The sequence below is a fragment of the Convolutriloba macropyga genome, chromosome 1 (assembly GCF_964194025.1).
Source record: "Convolutriloba macropyga chromosome 1, txConMacr16.3, whole genome shotgun sequence".
Lineage (NCBI taxonomy): Eukaryota > Metazoa > Xenacoelomorpha > Acoela > Convolutidae > Convolutriloba > Convolutriloba macropyga.
In genome coordinates this window covers 58,775,778-58,791,999 of record NC_134468.1, presented here as the reverse complement: position 1 = coordinate 58,791,999, position 16,222 = coordinate 58,775,778, and positions in this window count along the sequence as shown.

Genomic DNA, 16,222 nt, shown 5'->3' with positions numbered 1-16,222 from the left:
TCCAAACACTGAGTGCCCTGAAACGGAAAGATCCTGTAATGTCCCCAAACGTTAGTCAGATCAATTTGTTGGAACAGGCCAGGTAGCTCTTGCGGCAGTTCAATCGGTGAATGAAAACCAGTCTGTAAAAACATACGCATAACTAGACAATGGAAGCTGTAAAAGTCTTCTTCTGAAATCAACATTAAAAGAATTTCGTCTTAACCTCGACAAAACATGAAAAATGCCAATCAGTAGTTATCACATGAAAAGGAATTTGATTGCTCTATTGTTCATTTTGACATCAAGACAATAGGTAGCGCTGTTGAACAAATCAGACTGAACGATGTTATGGAATCACCAGATTCGAATATGCCCGCGAGCAATGTAGCTCAATTTTACGCTTTGTGCAAAATTTATGATCACGTCAATCAAATAAATTTTCCTGAACTTGAAACGATCAATGTCTCAATTAATATAGCAGTTATCAATTCAGACCTGATTCACAAAAAACAAAATAAAAAAGGTCTAAAATATAAAGGAAAAATGCACCCCGGGGCGTTGAAACTCCAATAGGCTGGATCTTCGCCTGTAAAACGAGTTTAGTTTTGAATGAGTCTACAACTGTACAGTATATTCAGTTGAATACTGCCCTAATATGGACGTCTCTCTCTTCACATTGGTCCAAGACTGGATAAAAGTTGAACATTTGGTTATTGCGTTGCCCCAAAAACCTTTGTGCGGAAACGATAAAAGAGCGATTGAAGTTTCGGAGTCCACAACAAAGATCGTTGGCGGTTATTATGAGAAAAGTTTTTTCTGGAAGCAAGGTGTCTTTCTACCCAAGAACAAATGGTTAACAATAAAACATCTTGATCAAACAGATCATAAACTTTCCAAAAATCCGCTGATAAGGGAAAAGTAGCAGGCTACGCTGGACGCAGACTTGGAGAAAAAATACTTTGTTAAGTTCATTATGTCAACTCTCTAACAGATAACGTCATTTTTTGCCTCATCACCCAGTGACCAATGAAAATAAACCTGGGAAGGTTTGGCAGAGTTGCAAACGCTTCCAGCATTTTTAAAGGTCAGTCACTCAACTCTAATTTTCTGAAAGGGTCAGATGTGCTCATAAACTTAACTGTTGTCATTATGAGGATTCATGAGAATCCAATTGCGCTGTGAGCGGACTTAAAACAAATGTTCATGCAAATGAAAGTCTTACATGGATCACTTCTATGTTGCCGTATCGAGCCAAAATGAAGCTAAAAATGTCTATGAAAATCGCAAGGTTCATGCTACTGGTGATTTTAATCTAACTGGTGAAGTGGGGTTCAAATAGTTATCATGTTCCTAACCTGCCGAATCCTGATATCCGACTTTATCCAGAAACAACCGCACCACAAATTCAAAAGACTCCAGGTTTACCCTGTCTCCCAGAAACAAGCACATTTGTTGCAGAGCAAAAACTGTTCCATAAGATCAAACTTGACGAAAAAATAGTCATTGTAAACTACTTTGCATTGTTGGTTCCGACTTTGATCCCGTAGGAACTATTGCATCCTTCACAATACGATTCCGCAAAGCTCTCCAAACAGCATAGAACAAGGGTTCAAAATGGGACAAGCCATTACTGCTTGATGAGACTTCTGATTTCGAAATTCTGAAAAAAAAATTCTTTTTTTCAAGATGTACATCTTGCTGGCAAATTGTTAAGCGAGATAGCGATTTCCTCGAATGGATTACACACGTTCACAGATGCATCCGAATTAGCAAAATCAGTTATATACGAGTTCAACACATTGATGAATCGGTCTCAGTCGCATTTGTGATTGGTAAAGCAAAAGTTAAGCCAATAAAATGAATGACGATTCCTATTTGGGACCACAGGCTGCGGCATATGCTTCCCAAATAGCTCAATTCGTCAAAAATTATATAGATATTTATATCCATAAACAAATTTTTTGGTCTGGCAGTACGACATTTTTGTACTGGCTACGGACACCCGAGGATTCGCCATCGGATCTTTGTTGCTAACGGACTAGCAAACATTTTGGACAATTCCTCTGGCCGAGTATGGTTCTACATTTCGTCTGATTGAAATTCTGCTGATTATGATACCCGAGTTTACAACCTTGGACGGATGAAAATCAACTCATGTTAGATATTAGGCCCCTCATATTTGTCTCAAAATAAGAACAAGTGAACGAAACATGATTTACCTTCCGCCTAACAAGTCGATTATATAATGGCAGATCCAATAAAAGAACTGAAAAGCCAAATTGAAATATAGCGTTTCAGCAACTGGAATCGTTTATTTGGAGTCTCAGCGCTCTGCTTCTTGTTTGCAGATAAATGCAGAAAAAAGGAACCCAAGTTGTATCTGGCACATTATACAAAAGCTTACAATTACTTGATAAAAGGTGCCCAAAATCAAAATTTTTAATCGGAATTTTTAAACTTCGGAAAAATTGTTGGTGTATCATCTACCGGTAGAAATGTCTCTTTATCGCACTTCGTTGATCATAACGGGCGCCTGCGTGCTCGAGGACGATTGCCTAGAGCATTGAGACTAGAAAGTGCGCGCTTCCCGTTGGTTCTAGATGGAAACAACCAGAGTGTTAGACTAATTGTAAAACATATCAATCAAACAAACATGCATTGTGGTAGAGAATAAACTAGAATGGTTTTTAGAGCAATTCTATTGGTTTTTTAGATGCAGGGTGGTAGTCAAACGAGCAGTTAGACAATGTATTCTTTGCAGATGTATGATCCAAGAAGTAGCTGCCCCCCAAATAGCTGACCTCCCAGAGTTCAGATTACCAAAAAATATCATGTTTTTCAAAACACCGGCTTAGACTTTGTAGCAACCTTTCCAGTTAAAGAATATTGAAAAAACAGTCCTAGATACATACTGCTCTTCAAGTGTTTTATAGTACGCGCTGTCCATCTAGAAGTTGCCGTCGACGTGACAGAAGATTCAACAGCTAATTGCATTTGTCGCTTTATAAGCCGTAGAGGAAAAACAAAAAGTTTCTTTTCCGATTGTGGAAAATATTTTGTTGGCTCAATCCAGTATTGCAAACCATAAAGACTGCCACACTTTATCAAGTCTTTTGCGTCTATTACAAGTAGAAATTGAATGGGTGTTCCACCCTCCTGCGGCTCCACACTTCGGTGGAATTTGGGAGCGACTGGTGCAAGTATCTATGTTACTTATATACAAAGTAATTGGGTCTGGAACCCTTTCAGTTAACATTTTGTGGATACTGGTCTGTGGGATTGAATATAATATAAATTCCAGAACCATAACAAACGTTTCGATTGAAATTCACGATCTTCTTCCTCTCACGCCTAACCACTTTCTACTAGGAACAGCTTCAGTTAACTACCCTCCAAACGCAAAAAGTGACAAAAAAGGACAATGTGCAGGTCTTGGAAAGCTGCTCAAGATTTAGCCTAGCGCCCTTGGAAAATATTTCTTCGCGAAAACATCCCTAATCAACAGACGAGGTCGAAGTGGAACAAAGTTTCTGAAAATCTGAAGATAAGCAATTTGGTATGGCTGATTGAAGACTTCACGACGCGAGGTCTCTGGCCTCTTAAAAATTTTATTTAAGTTTACCCCGGTTCAGATGATGTGATACGCTCTTTGAAACTGCGATCTTCACTTAGTTAAAAATAAAGACCAGGCGTCAAGCTAAGCAAAGTCGTTTGCGTTCTGGTTGTCACGAGCAGATGTAACCTTTAGTTTTTCAAAAGGAAAAGATATAGAATCTTTTTGACAAATTGTTTCCAAAAGCTGAAGCAAGCAGTGCCATCATTGCAAAGTTTCACATCAAGTGTCATTTTTTGCGATCAATAGTTACGTACCGCTACATTATTCGGAGTCCCTTTCGCGCATATTTAGTTATTAGATATTCTTTTGCTAAATTTTATTTGTCCCTTTCCTGTTGCCCATAATTGTAGCTCCTCCCAAACTTCCGCTTCTGATTACTATACATGCAATTGATTGCTCATCTCGATGATTTTACTTCGATATCAATCAGTACACCAACAATTTGTAATTCTACAGTTTGGGCCGAGGATGTCAGTGATTTTATTGTCAAAAACGAACGGAAGTGACTTTCGACAAGAGCTTCAGAACACAAATACAATCATTCAAAATAGTCGCAATCAAAAAAAAACTTATATATATATATATATATATATAACCTAAATCAAAATTAACAAACATTTTTAATAGCACAATCGAAGGATAACCCCCAAACAAATTAAATTGTTTGTGATAACAATTTACATGGGCGGTGTATTAGAGTACCACAAACTATTCACAAAAACATTTAAAGCGTATTTATTGAAGAGATTTTTTGTTTCCAGAATTGAAATTTTCATAATTTGTAATTAGTTTTTGTTTTGGTCTTGCTCTGTAGCGCTCAGGCTTTGCTAATGCAACTAACATAAAAAATAAACAATTAATTTATGACGCAATAATATATTCATTCGTTCCAACTACTTATTCGCTAAATTAAGGCCCATTTTCTTCGACTTTGCAACTTCATTTACCAGAAAAAAGTTTTTGAGGAACTACATTCTATTTGTGAAAACTTGAAATTTCACTATCATTTTTTCTTTCTGTCTGATGAGATCAAACAGAAACAGCAATCACATTTTTTTTGTAATTGTAGTTTAACCGATATCAGAAAGCCACATTATTGGTCACATTATCTGTCATAAATGTAATGCATATTTTTTTGCAGAAGGTTGCACCTAACTCTACATGCTTTCTGCTTCTCCTTTTTTTTCTCTTTTTTTAATCTTCAAAAATGTAAATTTGAAGTTATAACCACAACAAAAACGTTTGGTTTAATATTCACATTCTCAAAATTGCCTCGTAAATATATGAAAACGTTGGTCTTTGTACTTCAGTAGAATCAAATCTTAAAGCTTATCATTTGTCTATCTATTAGAACACGTTCATTCAGTTTGGCCATTTCGCTGCTTCGTTTTTTCTTCAATTTATTATAGTTTTTTCTTTTTGGATTTCAATTGATAAATTAATCTACTTCCTAAAAAATGTCTGATCAGTGACCTGTCGCTTCATTTGGATATGCACTTATACTTTGGAAAAAAAACTGGGCAGTTCTGGAGTTTTTGGTCAATTGGTACTTTCATAAATCCTGAAGGAGGAATTCTTTGTTTATCGGCTGTTCTGTTTATATTATGAGAGGAGATCAGAAACCATATAGCGAAAAAGTTACATGGATCACTTCTATGTTGCCGTATAGAGCCAAAATGACGCTACAAAAATTGTCTATAAAAATCACAAGGTTCATGCTACTGGTGATTTAATCTAACGAAGCGAGGTTCAAATGGTTATCAAGTTCAGGTCCAACCGAATCCTGATATCTAACTTTATCCAGAAACATCCTCACCACAAATTCAAAGGTTCCTGGTCTGCCTTGTCTCCCAGAAACAGAAACTTTTGTTGTTGAGCAAAAAATGTTCCATGAGATCAAACTTGACAAAAAAACAGACCAGCAACAAACACATTTGTTGTAGAGATAAAAAAACTCTTCCATGAGATCAAACTTAACAGAATTACTAGTCAGCGTAAACTACTTTGCTTTGTTGCTTCTATCTTTGATCCCGTAGGAAATATTGCATCCCTTACAATAAGATACCGCAAAGCTCTCCAACCAGTATGGAACCACGGTCCAAAATGGGACAAGCCATTACAGCTGGATGAGAATTCTGATTTCAAAAGTCTGAAAAAAACTCTTTTTTTCAAGATGTACATCTTGCTGGCAAATTGTTAAGCGAGATAATGATTTCCTCGAATGGACTACACACGTTCACAGACGCATCCGAGTTGGCTATATCAGCAGTCTATTATCTACGAACTCAACACATTGATGAATCCGTCTCAGTCGTATTTGTGAATCGTGAAACAAGAGTAGCGCCAATAAAACGGATGAAGATTCCTATTTTGGAAATACAGGCTGCGGCATATGCTTCAAAAATAGCTCATTTCGTCAAAAATTAGATGAAAATTTAAATCCATAAACAAATTTTTTGGTCTGGCGGTACGACAGTTTTGGCTACGAACACCCGAGGATTCGTCAACGGATCTTTGTTGCTAACAGACTAGCAAACATTTTGGACAAATCCTCTGACCGAGTATGGTTCTACATTTCGTCTGATTGAAATTCCGCTGATTATGATACCCGATTTTACAGACTTGGCCAGATGAAAATCAACTCACGTTAGATATTAGGCCCCTCATTTTTGTCACAAAATAAGAACAAGTAGCCGAAACATGATTTACTTTCTGCCTAACATGTAAAAGATATAATGGCGGATCCAGTAAAAGAACTGAAAAGCCAAATTGACATATTGCGTTTCAGCAACCGGAATCGTTTACTTAGAGTCGCAGCGCTTTGCTTCTGGTTCGCAGATAAATGCAGAAAAAAGGAACCCAAGTTGTATCTGGCACATTATACAAAAGGTTACAATTACTTGATGAAAGGTGCCCAACATCAAAAGTTTAAATCGGAATATTCAAACTTCGGAAATATTGTTGGTGTATCGTCTACCGGTAGAATTGTCTCTTTATCGCATTTCGTTGATCATAACCGGCACTTGCGTGCTCGAGGACAATTGTCTAGAGCATTGAGACTGGAAAGTGCGCGCTTCCTGTTGATTCTATACGGAAACAACCAGAGTGTTAGACTAATTGTAAAACATATCACTCAAACAAACACGCATTGTGGTAGAGGACAAACTAGAATGGTTTTTATATAAATTCTATTGGATTCTTAGATGCAGGGCGGTAGTCAAACAAACAGATAGACAGTGTATTTCATGCAGACGTATGATCCAAGAAGTAGCTGCCCCCAAATGGTGGACCTCCCAAAGTTCAGATTAACAAAAAAATTATCATGTTTTTCAAAACACTGGCTTAGATTTCGTAGGACCTTTTTCATTTAAAGAATATGGAAAAAACAATCCTAGATACATACTGCTCTTCAAGTGTGTTATAGTACGCGCTGTCCATCTACAAGTTGGTGTTGACTTGACAACAGATTCAACAGCTAATTGCATTTGTCGCTTTGTAAGCCGTAGAGGAAAAACAAAAAGGTGTTTTTCCGATTGTAGAAAAATTTTTGTTGGATCAAATAACTCTTTGCAATCCAGTATTGCAAGCCTTAGCGATTGCCAAATTTTAATAAGTCACTTGCTTTTGATTCAAGTAGAAATTGAGTGGGTGTTCCACCCTCCTGCGGCTCGAAACTTTGGTGGAATTTGGGAGCGCCTGATGCAAATACTTATATTACCTTTTTTTAAAGTAATTAGGTCTAGAACCCTTTCAGATAACATTTTGTGATTACTGGTCTGTGAGATTGAATCTATTATGCATTCAAGAACCAGAACAATCGTTCCGATTGAAATTAACGATCCTCTGCCCCTCATGCCTAACCACTTTCTACTAGGAACAGCTTCAGTTAACTACCCTCCAAACTCAAAAATTTACAATGTGCAGATCTTGGAAAGCTGCTCAAGATTAGATTTAGCCTGGCACCCTTGGAATATATTTCTTCGCGAATACGTCCCTAATCAACAGACGAGGTCGAAGTGGAACAAATTTTCTGAAAATCTGAAGATACACAATTTGGTATGGCTGATTGAAGACTTCACGACGCGAGGTCTCTGGCCTCTTTAAAATTTTATTTAAGTTTACCCCGGTTCAGATGATGTAGTACGCTCTTTGAAACTGCGATCTTCACTTAGATAAAAATTAAGACCAGGCGTCAAGCTAAGCAAAGTCTTTTGCGTTCTCGCTATCACGAGCAGATGTAACCTTTAGTTTTTCAAAAGGAAAAGATATAGAATCCTTTGTCAAATTGTCTCTGAAAGCTGATGCAAGCAGTCCCGTTTTTGCAAAGTTTCACATCAAATATCATGTTTTGCGATCAATTTTTACGTACCGCTACATTATTCGGAGTCCCTTTCGCACATTTTTATTTATTAGATAATCTTTTGCTAATATTTTCATTTGTCCCTTTTCCTGTTGCTCATAATTGTAGCTCCTCCCAAACTTCCGCTTCTGATTATTATATTTGAGATTGGTTACTTATCTTGTTGAATTTACTTTGATATCATTCAGTACAACAACAGTTTGTAATTCTACAATTTGGGCCAAGGTTGTCACTGATATGACACCTTTTTGTCAAAAACGAACGGAAGTGACTTTCGACAAGAGCGTCAGAACACAAATACAAAAATCCAAAACAGTTGCAATCAAAGGAAACTAATATATATATATATATATATATATATATATATATATATATATATATATATATATAATCTAAATCAAATTTAACAAACATTTTATAATAGCACAATCGAAGGACAACCCCCACCCAAATTAATTTTTTTTTGTTAACAATTTACATGGGCGGTGTATTAGAGTACCACAAATTATTCACAAATAAATTTAAAGCGTATTAATTGAAGAGACGTTTCTGTTTCCAGAAATGAAATTTCCAGAATTTTTAATTAATTTTTATTTTGGTCTTGCTCCGTTGCGCTCAGGCTTTGCTATTGCATCTATCATAAAAAATTTGACAATTAATTTATGAGGCAATACTATATCCATTTATTCTAACTACTAAGTCGCTAAATTAAGGCCAATTTTTTTCGATTTCGCAACTTCATTTACCAGAAAAAAGTTTTTGAGGAATTGCTTTGTTTTTGTGAAAGTTTGAAATTTCTCTATCAATTTTTTGTTTCTGTATGTTTAGATCAAATAGAAACAGCAATCACAATATTTTTCTAAATAGTTTTACCGATATCAGAAAACCACATTTGTGGTCAAATTAACTGTGACAAAAATGTGATTCACATTTCTGCAGGAGGTTGCACATGACTCTATGCTTTCTGCTTCAGATAATTTTTTCTCTTTTTTCAATCTTCAAAAATGTAAAATTAAACTTATAACCACAACAAAAACTTTTCAAAATCGCCTCGTAAATATTCGATTACTTTAATCTTTGTACCCCGGTAGAAAAAATTCCTCACGCCTCTTACTTGTCTATCTATTGGAACCCGTTCATTCACTTTGACCGTTTCGCTGCTTAGTTTTTCCTTCAATTTATTTTTAGTTTTTTCTTTTCGGATTTCAATTGGTAAAATATTCGACTTCCTAGAAAAATTTCTGATCGCTCCATTTGGAGTGGCACTGATTCTTCGGAAAAAACTGCACAGTTCTGGAGTTTTTGGTCAATTGGTTCTTTTCAAAAATCCTGAATGAGAAATTTTATGATTATCGGCTGCTCTGTTTATATTGTGAGAGGAGACCAAAAACCATATAGCTTGTGGTTAATAAATTGACTCAAGCTTATCTCGTACTGGATAATTGCATCTGGAGTGATAAAAGAATGCATTATTTCTAGTTAGCACAAACGAAAAGAGAATTTTGTACGCGGCGCAGCAAATTAGGCGAAAACTCGACTAGGCGAAACTACTTCTGGTAGCCATTAGGCGAACATTTTGAACAACTTTTTTGCATCAATTAGGCGAAAAGCAAATATAACACGGTTTTTTGTCCAGGTTACGCTATGTCTCACTACCAATTGTCTTAACATGAACTTGAGTTGTTAAAGTACTATTTTTAGACCTCTTGCATAAGTTTTACACTCTCTGTAGTATCCGAGAAGAGGATTTTTTTTAAATTACTTCGAAAAAGTAAAGAATTTGAGCGTAACTTTGTGAAACATTGCGCGCATAACTTGGAGAAACATGTTGCAAAATTTGTGATATCGAACTTAACTGAAATTCTGCAAATTTACAGAATCAAAAATTATCTTTCAGTGTTTTTGTGACCTCTTACCATGCGAAAGCAATTGTTAGGGATGCTTGAGTACTTTGTAGTATCAATCGGATTTCCACGAGTTAGTGAAAAATTTTGGTCTATTGACTACAAAATTTGGCCTCGCCTAATCAAGCTTTTGTCTAATATCTCAAACCCCGTTTCTACGGAAAAAAATGGAGTCCTAAAGTGTAATGAGAGGGTAAAGTTCGCCTTCTACATATTGGTTGCTGCCCCCTGCCATAAAATTTTGGCTATTTCATTGTTCAGTGATATGCTTTCTTAATTTTAATTTCAAATTGAAAACTTAATAAGAGAGGTAATGAAAATGTTCGAATAACTGCCATATAACTTCTGCCAGTCTATGAGCAAACGTAGTAGAATATTTTACAGAAACTTCCCGTTAAAACGACTGATTTGTAGCTTTTGTATATTTATTTTTGTCAAATAATCTGCTGTTTTTATTTTGTAGTCTAATGAATCGTGATCAACTTTAAATTTTTTTTGAGTGGCTTCAGTTATTAATATCAAAAGTGGGCAGTGTGGGCAGCAGTATAGAAATTTTTTTAAGATTGTGCGCTGATATGTCGCTCTCCGATTTTCTTTCTTATTGTTCGATTTATGTTTATAAACCTTAGATGATTTTGCACATGATGCAATGAATAAACGTATTTGTGCTGATTTGAGAATTGGAATGTTGCATAACACAAAATCAAATCTCCAGTTTTTTCCAGTTGCGATGAAAATTTGAAAAAAGAAGTTGTGTTGCTAACCTGGTCGAGACCGGATGTTAATCTTGCAAGATCTAGCAAGAATCTTACAAAATTAACATCCTAATTTCAAACCGCAAAAAAGGAGAAAATTGTTCAAAATGACAAAAAGCCTATTCCAAATGTTCATAGTTGCAATGTTTATGGCTACCGGTTATTTGGATTGCCATTGTATCTTCTCCGTTTATTAGCCTGTTTTTCGGATGCCAGAGTAAGATTAAATATAACCTTGATTTATAAATAGGTTCAAATACAAAGAAAACAAATTTTGAATAGAAAGTTGACACAACGCGAACACATTAAAGACGCCAAAACAATAATCTTACGTTTTTGTAACAAAAACATTACGTTTTTTGGACTAAATATGGTTTTGACCAATTTTTTTTGTAATAAGTTTTTTATGAGTGGCTCCGGTCATATTGAATTATAATAAGGATTCAAATACAAAACAGATTACCTTTAATTAAAAATTTGAAACAGACCAAATGATTAAAAGTCTGAGAATATATAATTTCACGTTTTACGTAACGATAGCATGTCGTTTTTCTCGACTAAATGTGTACATGGGAGTAATGACCTAATAAATTTTAGCTGAACTACAATTAGGGTGCAAGTACCATGAACACTGATTTTAAAGAGCCAGTTGAGAAGAATGAACTACTTGACGCACGCAAAAAACTTGATCATATATTTTGTGCGGCGATAACATAAAGTTTTTTTGCTGATAAAATAGGTGCGTGGCGAATTTCATAAATGGTCACTTTTTTTGGCTTTCCAATCCATTTGAAACTCGTTCCATTGCGGAACGGCACTTCTACTGAGGCAAAACCATGGCTGAAAGAAAAAAAGTGGCGTCCAAAACTTTTTTGCCTTATAGCAATTTTTCTCTCGGGCCTAATAAGAGAATTTAATAAAGACCTCACCGGTGATAACTCAATAAAAAAATAATTGTGGCAAAAATATTTCCAATTTGTTTTTTTAAAAATGATATATCGGTTATGGACTCTGACAAGTTTGTTAGGCATTTATAAAATGTCAAATCAAAGACTCCAGTCACATTTGTGAAACGTTAGCTTGTAAACGTTCCTTTTATCTGCGGTTCTGGAGCTATACATATCTGCACGTTTTAGGTTGAAATTTGTGATTGAGAAAAAAAAGTTCGCGCTTGATCTTTGCGAAATTGATAATATTTCTACGAATTGTTTTAATTTTTTTTAATTGTGAACAACCAGCAATTGAAGACTCCGTGCATTCTGAATTTTTTTTAAAATCTCAAAAGAAAAATATTTTTCTGACTGTGCTTATTTACAGGACAATCGTATATAGTATCACGTTTGTAGTAACTGCCACACAAATAAGATACACATTTTAAAAATAAAATAGGAGACTTCTCAATTGTCTGCTGTTTTCAATTTCATATTTTTGAGAGAAACAGTAAAGTAAATAAATATTCAATTTTGAAAAAACCTTCAATTTCAGGCCTTTCCTAGTTTTACACGGAGAAATAAAAGCTGTTCAATCACCAAAGAATATAATTGTTTTTTTCTGGAATAAAACACAGAACTCCTTAATCCTTAGAATGGTGTACACAACTGGACGAAAAGTCCTTTCAACATTTTTGTGTTTATTTGAGGGGATTTGATTCCAGTGCTGATTTATCTTCTTTTAATGTTTCCTGTTAACGCGAAGCGAGGCTCTTTTTCGGCTACTAGATTTTCATGCAGCACAATGCCTTTTCTGTTTAGAGAACCCAGGGTACGAGTTTTTGTGGTCACAAAAACTTGGAGGCACGTGCAATTAGCAATTAGCACGTGCAAAAGTCGAATGCTAAGTATATGTTAACACTTGAATCTTAGCGGTCCGAGGAACTTCGTGCCCTGACAAGGCCCGAGGGGTGCTAAGATTCATGTGCTAACTTATTTAGAGAACCAAAGGGTACGAATGGGGTTAAACTTTAATGAAAATTGAAATTATGAGTACAATTTTGCATATTATTATACGAGAATTTTTTGTCATTTTTTCTAATTTTTTACTGTTTTTCAGCTATTTCAATCACTTTCTGCTCCAATTCATTTCATGTTTCGATTAGAAATGTCAAAAGGATTAGTGGGTTTGACCTCACCGCCAGAAATTATGTTTCCTCATTGCGAACGGGTCGCTAAGTTAGGATGCTAAGTTAAGGCCGCAAAACTTAGCATTCCACTTTTGCACGTGCTAACTGCTAATTGCACGTGCCTCCAAGTTTTAGTGACCAAAAAATTCATACCTAGGGTTCTCTAAATTTTGCGGCTCTAACATAGCGGCCCGCTCGCAGTAAGGAAACATAACTTTTGGCGGTGAGGCGAAATCCAATAATAGTTTTGACATGTGGTAAAAAGTTCGATCGAAAAAATGAAATTATTGGTTTAGCCAAACAGGGCAAAAAAGGTCTCATGATAGCATCGATCTCGATAGCGGTGACGAATCGGAGCAGAAAATGATTGAAATAGCTGAAAAACAGGAAACAATTAGAAAAATCGACAAAAAACATCTCGTTTAATAATTTGCAAAACTGTACTCTTAATTTCAATTTTGATTGAAGAATCAACTCTTTTGTACCCTTTGGTTCTCTAAATGAGTTAGCACTTGAATTTTAGCCCCCCTTGTTACTGCTAAGAGTCAGTGCTAACAGATATATAACGTTTTCTTAAGAAGTGCAAACAATTCTGCCGTAGAACTTCAATTGGCAGGTAAGCTGAGATTTTAAGAGTTGAACCGCTTTTAATGATTTTCTCCCTCCACTTCTGTCTCGGATTACCTTTAAGTCGATATATTATTTCCAACTTATCTTAGGTTTTCATATCTCGTGCTATCCTCCTCGCTTAGTTTTTCAAAAAGATGAAATCAAAAGATGAAATCATTGGCGTATTTGACTTGGCTAATAAATTTTACCGTTCTTTTTCATAATGCATTATGTTGAATATTAGTCGAAGAAATTCTGATGGATACGCGTAGGTCAAGTGGATAATTTAAGTGAATCAAGATATACTGACGACAAAATTGCTTTTTAATGGATATACTGATTTTTATATTTTTTAATATACATACATGCACTAATTGTTTTTGCTGTTAATAATTTATGGAACACAACTATAAAGGGTTTTTTCATGGTTGCAGGCATAATTTTGTTCCTAGCGCCTGCTCAAAAAAAAATTCAAATGCTAACGTCCAACACTATTGACTTGATCTGATCAAATTTTCAAAGCTGCAAAAAACATGGTTACGCATTGTTTTAACTGTTAAACTAAAATGACAGATTTGCTTTTCAACAACCATTTTGTGTTACTTTTGTTCCGACCACACCTTGATGAGGGAGGAACTATCTGCTCGACTGTTTTTTGTTCAATTTTTGCCGATCGATATATTCATCATACAGCGTTTTGGGCGGAATCATTAGGCAGCTTGTCATGCGCTGTATATCAACATAAAAATATTTTTTTTTATTTTCCTCTTTCAGAGTAGTTATCGAGTTTTAAAAATTTGTGAACAAAAGATTAGTTTCCGTTCTTTTGTTCACATTTTCCTTTATATTTGCTGAATCTTGATCAATTTTACTGCAAATATGAAAAATTGCCGACAAATGATTTTAGTAGTTTCACAGTTTAAGATCAAAGACATATAATCAATTGTTTGCACCGACTCTTTTGGCTAGAGTTGTTGCTATATTTTGGAAACGTCAGCTTTTTCATTGTTTTGAAAAATGCTACTAATTATGCTTCTCCAGCCCATTTTGTCCCAAATTATTGACTAAGTGGGCACAAGTACTGCTTACACAATCTTCACTTAATCAATTAATTTAGCCTCCAATTCCTATGTAAGTTACTGGGACTAACTTTTTGCTGCCCATTTGCCAATTTAAATCAATATTTATCCACAATTCATTATATAATTTTTGGTATCTTAAGGTTTTTTAACCAATGAGTCTATTGAACAACTTCTTAGACCAAAAACATTTTCTGAAAACCGCGCAGTGGTTGTAAGGCTTGTTTTGGTCTCGTCGTAGATTTTCACTATCGAAATGTTTTGAATTATTTTGGGTGAGTTTATAAAGACTTACAAAATTTTTCATCCCAATTACAGACAACGCTTTATTATTCAGAGTTTCAGTTAGTGAAACGACATATTTCCGTTCTTTTTCAGCCCAATGAACCAATGATAAATTTTCAATTTTAAAGTCGTAGTTTTTTTGGCTCCGGAAAAATGTTTCTGTAAATTTTTGATGAACTCGTGTTTTGCCAGCAAGCAGCGAAGAGGAGTTTTGCTGTGTTTTGCCAGCAGTTGTTGTTCTTTTTTGCTCTTAAAACTTAATCTCGTCAGCAGAAGTCCAATGTGCCATTTCAAGACGTATTAATGTTTTCTTAAGATATATCAGGACTCATGTGTCTTCAAATATAATTCTTTTGAAAAAATTCAGTTTTGATTTTTGTCACCTTTTCAACTTTATTTCTTCCAACTTGGTGCTCAATTTTGATCAAAGTATTTCTCAAATTTGAGTTCCAAATAGCTATTGACAGCCTTTTTAAAAACAGCGGTTTAACTAATGGTTTTATGACTACGATTTTTCATTTTAAAAAAATGATTTTGATTTTGATATAGTTGGCTGTCTTTGTGTCTCCTTTCTGTCTCTTATCACAAAATCACTCAATCGACAAGTTTCATTTTTGTTTCAAGGAGGCTCAGGTGAACTTATAAAAAAATTTTTAGTGAACAGCTCAGTTTTTCATGTTTTCGAAACAATTCTTGCATTTTTCAATACAATTCTAGTCGTTTGAGTGTTTGTCAACATAATTCAACCTATTCAGTATCTTGAATTGATAGCTTCTTGTTGAGTTTAGATTTAAACTTTTTACATTTTTGCTATTTGTCAACTTGTAAAGTAGTCTCATTCATGACACGTCCCATCCTCGTTCTTGTGACCTAAACGGTATTATTTGAAAGTTTTCACACAATTTTTTACCACTTTGAAGACATTGAAGTCTTTACCATTTTGGTGAGCTTTTCATTGCAGTCAATATTTTCTAATTACCATGTTCTTGTCTTTATTCCTTGCCCTTACAGCAACCGGTCCGTTTGATGTTTAAAGAAGTCCCTATTGAATTTTTTTTTCTTCCAAAATTTCACTGTTTTAGTGGCTGGAAAAATTTTGTGTTTTGTTTTGTATTTGTAATCGTTTCAGTCTTTTCTATATTTGTTGATAATTTGCAGTCTTATGACCTAGTGTCTTTTTCTGGGACTAACTTCTTGCTGCCCCTTTGCTACTTTAAATCAATATTTTTCCAAAATTCATAACTTAATTTTTTATATCTTAAAATTTTTAGAAAATTAGTCTATTGAACAACTTCTTAGAACAATAACCTTTTCTGAAAACCGCGCAATGGTTGCAAAGCCTATTTTTGTTTTATCGTAGATTTTTACTCTCGAAAAGTTTTGGATTGTTTTGGTTGATTTTTTAAAGTCTCAAAAGACTCAAAAGACTTAAAATGTTTCTTATCTCAATTTTAGACCAGCCTGCGTATTTCAGACGTTCAGTTAGCGAGACAACACATTTACGTCCTAGTTA